This window comes from Elephantulus edwardii, unplaced genomic scaffold (assembly GCF_000299155.1).
Source record: "Elephantulus edwardii isolate Elephantulus edwardi_28Jun2011 unplaced genomic scaffold, EleEdw1.0 scaffold00099, whole genome shotgun sequence".
Lineage (NCBI taxonomy): Eukaryota > Metazoa > Chordata > Mammalia > Macroscelidea > Macroscelididae > Elephantulus > Elephantulus edwardii.
Window position 1 is genome coordinate 1598780 of NW_006399849.1, and position 6189 is coordinate 1604968.

The 6189-nt window shown below is 39.8% G+C and overlaps 1 protein-coding gene across 1 annotated transcript in view; it reads right to left on the bottom strand.

Annotated features, from left to right (window-relative positions):
- IPO11 (importin 11) overlaps nt 1–6189 on the bottom strand; it is a 228489-nt gene that overhangs the window by 206424 nt on the left and 15876 nt on the right. The gene's annotated exons all lie outside the window — the stretch shown is intronic.

Sequence of the window (6189 nt, forward strand, 5' to 3'; positions counted from 1 at the left end):
TACCAATGAGGGAGTTTTTCTTTTGCATTTGAAGGAGAGGAGCAAACAGGAGAGGGGTGGGGGGGCCGGGGAGAGGCGTGCAACAATGAATGAATGGAATTCCAAAACCTCTGTAGATGTTCACTGAAATGAAAAATAAAGAAATTAAAAAAAAGAAAGAAAGAAAAGACCAGATTTACTGGTCTAATAAAGATTCAACACTAAAGTGATTAAAGAGTCTTCAAACTTGAATATGAACATACTCCCAGAGATGGAAAACCCTGAAAACAATGGAAGGTGCAGCGAGATGGAATTGGAGAATAAAAAGTGAAGAACTACATCTAAGTTTCTCAAGCTTAGAAAACTGAAAAACAAATTTAAGCCTCGAGTCACCATATTCAAAAATGCTATGAGCAATATAATGAACGATCTAGAAAGCATCAAAAGGAGAGAGAGAATATACAGAATCACTGCAGAAAAAAAGAGCACTGAAAAATTTCAGGAAGTATAATATGGCAGAAGCCAACAATAACAAAGGAGGAAGTGGAAGCCGCATTGAAGGCATTGGCAAAATTTAAGGCTCCAGGAAGGAATGGGATACCAACTGAATTGTTTCAAGTAACAAATATAGCCCTGGATGCGCTCACCAGTCTATGCCAAAAAATCGGGAGGACGGTTGTCTGGCTAACGGATTGGAACAGGTCCCTATCTGTTCCCATTCCCAAGAAAGGTGATCAAAAGAGTGTGGAAACTTTAGAACAATATCATTAATCTCATATTCAAGCAAAATACTGCTGAAGATCATTTTAAAAAATCTAGAACAGTGCATAGATAGGGAACTTGCAGAAGTTCAAGCAGGATTTAGAAGAGGCCGTGACACCAGGGATATCACTGCTGATGTCAGATGGATCCTCACTTAAAGAAAAGAATACCAGATGAATGGCTATTTATACCTTATGCAAAGGCATCTGACTGTGTGGATCATAAGTTATGGCTAACACTGAGAAGAATGGGAATCCCAGAGCATTTAACTGTGCTCAGAGAAACCTGTACATAGACCAGAAGGCAAGGGAATACTCTGTTGTTCTGTACCATTGAGCGGCTTATGACTCATAGCGACCCTATGTACAATAGCCCTAACCCCTGCTCTATCCTCTGTCCCTCACATACTCCCATTACCCCAATCACTGAATCGATCCATCTCATTGAGGGTCTTTCTCTCTTGCGCTATCCCTCCACCCTCCCAAACATGATGCCCCTCCTTATAACATGCCCAAAGTATGTCAGACGAAGCCTCAGAATCCTTGCCTCCAAGGAGCAGCTCGTTTCACCTTCTCCAGGATAAACCTGTTTGTTCTCCTATCAGTCTGCAGTATATTCAACTCTTCTCCAGCACCACAGCGAAAAAGCATCAATTCTGTTTCTATCACCCCTAGTCACTGCCCAGCTCTGCAATACATAACACGCAACTGTGAAAACTATGGCCTGGGTCAGATGCATCTTAGTCTCCAGCCTGACATCGTTGCTCTTCAGTACTCTGGAGAGGTCCCTGATAGCTGACTTTCCCAATGCAATTCGTCTCTTGATTTCCTGGCTGCTGGTACCAAGAGTGTTGACTGTGGAGCCAAGCAAACTAAAACTGTTAACAATATCAATCTCTTCATCACCCATGATGATGCTGTAATTGGCCCAGTGGTGAGAATCTTTGTTTTCTTGATGTTGAGCTTCAATCCATATTCAAGACTTAAGTCCTTGACCTTCTGCAGCAAGTGGTTCAGGTCCTCCTCAGATTCAGGAAGCAGGGTTGTGTCATCTACATAAGGCAGGTTGTTGATGAATCTTCCTCCAATCCTGATGCCACATTCCTCCTCATATGGCCCAGCATCTTGGATGATCTGTTCTGCACACAGAATGAAAAGGTATGGAGACAGAATACAACCTTGGCAGACACCCCTATACTGAACCATGCAGTGTCTCCTTCCCCTGCTCTGAGCACTGTCTTTTAGTTCAAGCATAGATTTTACATAAGCACTATCAAATGTTCTGGGATTCCCATTCTTCTCAAAGTTAGTCACAATTTGTTGTTATCCACACAGTCAAAAGTCTTTGCCTAGTCTACGAAACACAGATTAGACAGTCCACCGGTACTCTGCTTTCTGCCAAGATCCACTTGACATTAGCTATAATATCTCAAGTACTATGGCCTCTTCTAAACCCAGCCTGCACATGTGGCAGTTCTCTGTTGACTTGTTGCTCAAGTTTTTGGATAATTTTCAGCAGAATCTTGCTTGGATGTGATAGTTACGATATTGGAACACTACATAGCTAAAAATTTGGAAAGGAGTGAAAACCATCTAATGTATGTAGATAATGCTAATCATCTTTAGTCTTATTTCTCTTAAAGAAATTTGCCATCATTTAGTCAATTCCAAATCATAGCAATACTGTGTACAACAGAAGGAAACACAACACCAGCCTATCCTCTGCAATCCTCACAATCTCTGTCCATTGCTGTAGTCAATGTCAATCAATCTCATTAACAGGTTTTCTCTTTATTACTGACCATTTACTTTACCAAGAATGATGTCTTTTTCCTCAACTGGCCCTTCCTGAAAACATGGCCAAGAGTGAAGAGCTTCTGAGGAGCATTCTGATTGTAATTCTTGCTGTCACAAAACAAATATGATTGTTTCCTCTTTGGGCTGTGTATGCTGTTGCTGTCATTATGTGTCACTATGACTCATAGTGACCCTATAAGAAACAGCTCTGAATCTTGTCCTATCCTGAGCCAACCTCACCATCTATGCCACACCTACCCCCCATTACCACAGTCATTGTGTCAATCCATTTCCTCCAGAGTCTTCCTCCCCTATGCCAATCTACTACACTTCCAAGTATGATGGCCTTCTCCAAGGACTGATCCTTACTGGCAACATGCCCAAAGTATCTGAGATGGAGCCTCCAAGGAGCAAATTGGTTTCAACCTCTAAAGGACAAACCAGTCTATTTCCTTTGATGTTCTTCTCCAGCATCCCATTTCAAAGGCATTGACTCTACTCTCATCCTTATTCACTGTCCAGCTGTCAGAAGCAGAGCAGTCAAAGCAATTGAGAAAACAATGGTCTGCATCAGGGGCACTTCAGTCTCTAGACTGACATCATTGCTCTTTAGCACTCTGGAGAAGTCCCAGGCAGCAGATTTTCCCAAAGAAACTCATCTTCTGATTTCCTGACTGCTGCTGTCAAAAGTTTTGATTATGGAAAAAAATTAAAAAGTGTTGATTGTGGATCCAAGACGAAACTGTTAACCTCAATCTTTTCTCCATCTGTCATGATACTGTCAATTGACCAAGTGGTGAAGATTATCTTCTTGATGCGGAGATGCAATCCATATTGAAGGCTGCAGTCCTTGACCTTCTGCAACAAACGCTTCAAGTCCTCCTAAGTTATAGAGACAAGGTTGTGTCATCCGTATAAATACAAGTTGTTGATGAGTCTTTCTCTGATCTTGATATATGCTTCTTCATAAAGTCCAGACTCCTGATGCATCTATTCCATATAGATTGAAAATATATGTAGAAATGATACATCTCTGATGCACTCTTTTCTTGATTATGAACCATGCAGCATTCCTTTGCTCTATTCAAACAACAGCTTCTCTGCCTAGGTATAGGCATGAGCAGAATCAATTGTTCTAGAATTCTCATTCTTCTCGATGTTAGCCACAATTTGTTGTATCCACTTTGCAGAGTCAATAGAACACAAGTAGTCCTCCTCCAATACTCTGCTTTCACCCAAGATCTATCCGACAATAGAAAGGATATCCCTAGTGGCATGGTCTCTTCTAAACCTTGTTTGTTTTTCTGGCAATTTTCTGTCAAGGTACTAGTCTACTCATTTTTCAATGATTTTCATCTAAAGTGTATTTTTTTTTCTTCCAAACTTCAATTCTTCAATCTTCCTTATTCATTGTCTGAACTTTCATATGGGTATGAAGCAAATTAAAATAGTATATGTTAACATGTTGTTGTTGTTGGTGCTATGTGCCGTTGAATACCTGCCACTGACAGTGACCCTATGTACAACAGCTCTGAAGCCTGTCCTGTCCTGATCTAGTCTCACTGACTCCGACACACCTACCTCCATGACCCCAGTTACTCTATCAATTCATCTCATTCAGGGTCTTTCTCTTCTTTGTTGTTACTCCACCCTTTCAAGCATGATGTCCTTCTCCAAGGACCGGTCCCTCCTGGCCGTGTGCTCAAAGTATGTACGAAAAAACTTCAGAATCCTTGCCTCCAAGGAGAAACTTGGTTTCACTCTATCCAAGATAGACTTATTTGTTTTCTTGATGGTCCATGGTATGTTCTAGACTCTTTCAGCCCCGCCACTCAAAAGTATCGATTCTTCTTCTGTCATCTTTAATCACTGTCCAGCTCTCTGTTGCATAGCAAGTAACTTCAAAGACCATGGCCTGGACCAGGTGCACCTTAGTATCTAGACTGACATAATTGCTTCTCAGTTCTCTGGAGAGGTTCCTGACAGTAGATTTTCCCAGCACAATTTGTCATTTGATTTCCTGACTGCTGGTGCCAAGATAGTTGACTAAGGAGCTGAGCAAGCTGTCATAGTTAACAACCTCAATCTCATTTTAATGTTAGCCCAGAAACATACACAGATACACACCCACTTTCAAACAGGGTCATAAAGAAATGACAATATTTATTTATATTCTATCTAAGAAAGAAGTCTAAAAATCCTTTATTAAGAGGCTGAGGGATCAGTCAAAATGCCAGTCAATCCATCTCAAAGTAGCTCTATGATAGTTTTTTGGTAAGAAAGTCAAGTAGCTCCTCGGGCAAACTTAAAGTACTAAAATTTAATACCATCTTATTACCACATAGAGGCCACAAGTGTCTAAAAAACCCAAATGTGAATTTATAAATCTTCACTCAAATAAACTTTTTTTAAAAAAAAAAAAGACACTATTAAAAAAATTCTAACAAAAATGGGGCAGAACAGAATTTTAAACTCTCATAGACTCCAGTCTTTCTGGAGCCATGAAAGCTAGACAAATCTCTAAAACTACTGTTCTGAGATAATTTTAAAAACTAAAACCAAAAATATCTCATGATGTTACTTTAAAACTAAACACTAGTTTAGCTTATCTAGCAAAAATGGTCATCCTTGAGCATTATACTCTTTTAAGAACTACTAAAGGGTATCAAATTGATAAAAGCAACTCAAATGATAAACAAGAAATTTAGGGGGCTGTGAATCTAAGTTAATGAAAGAGGAAAAGCTCAGGAAAGGAAGATTAATAGTTGTAAAATTACACTCAAGAACATAATTAAGGGACATCTGGTAGTCTAGTGGCAAGAAGCTGTGCTGCAATCCCGAAGGCATGCAGTTCAAATCCACCAGATTCTCCATTGGAGAAGGATGGGCAATCTCCTCCTGAACCACTCGGATCCAACTCACCAGTACACATATAATGTAACTAAATGTACATGCAAAAATTACTGAACTGTTCAATGTTTTATCATGTACATTCTCAATAAGAAATTTAAAAAAAAAAAAAAATGAATGGAAGAATGATGCTTTCCTAAGCATGAAAGAGGGTACCAGAGTAGAATCCAAAAGAAATCAAGTCTAGGAGGGGTTGCTTAAGAGCATACGCTAAATTTAGTGGCTGAACGAACTGTGGAAGTTCAAGGACAAAGAGGGCTTGTTTGAGAATAGCAGGACCAATTCAGCTGAGAGAGAAAAGAAGGGGAGGAATCTCTCTACAAAACACTATACTCCTACCTCAACCCAATGAAAAGAAACCATTCTTCACTACAGAGAATGCACTGCGCAGAATACATCTGAAACACTTTCATGAGGTACTATCAGTTGGCATTACGATAAAAGTTCTCATTGTTTATCTCTGTTTTTTCATTATATATCATTCATTTCTTCACAATTACCAAAAGCAGGCCAAGAAAAATAGTAAAAATAATTTTTGAGGTTCAGCATGGTGCAGTTCAAAATGACAGGCTGAGGAACGCTGGTGACAGAGTAGTAAAAAGCTGTGCTAATGGAATACTATGCTGCATTGAAAAACAAGGAACTCATACAATATTATTCAAAATGGGTGACCCTGGAGGACATTATGCTGAGTGAGGTATCTCAGTCACAAAGGGACAAATGCTATATGGTGCCACTGTTG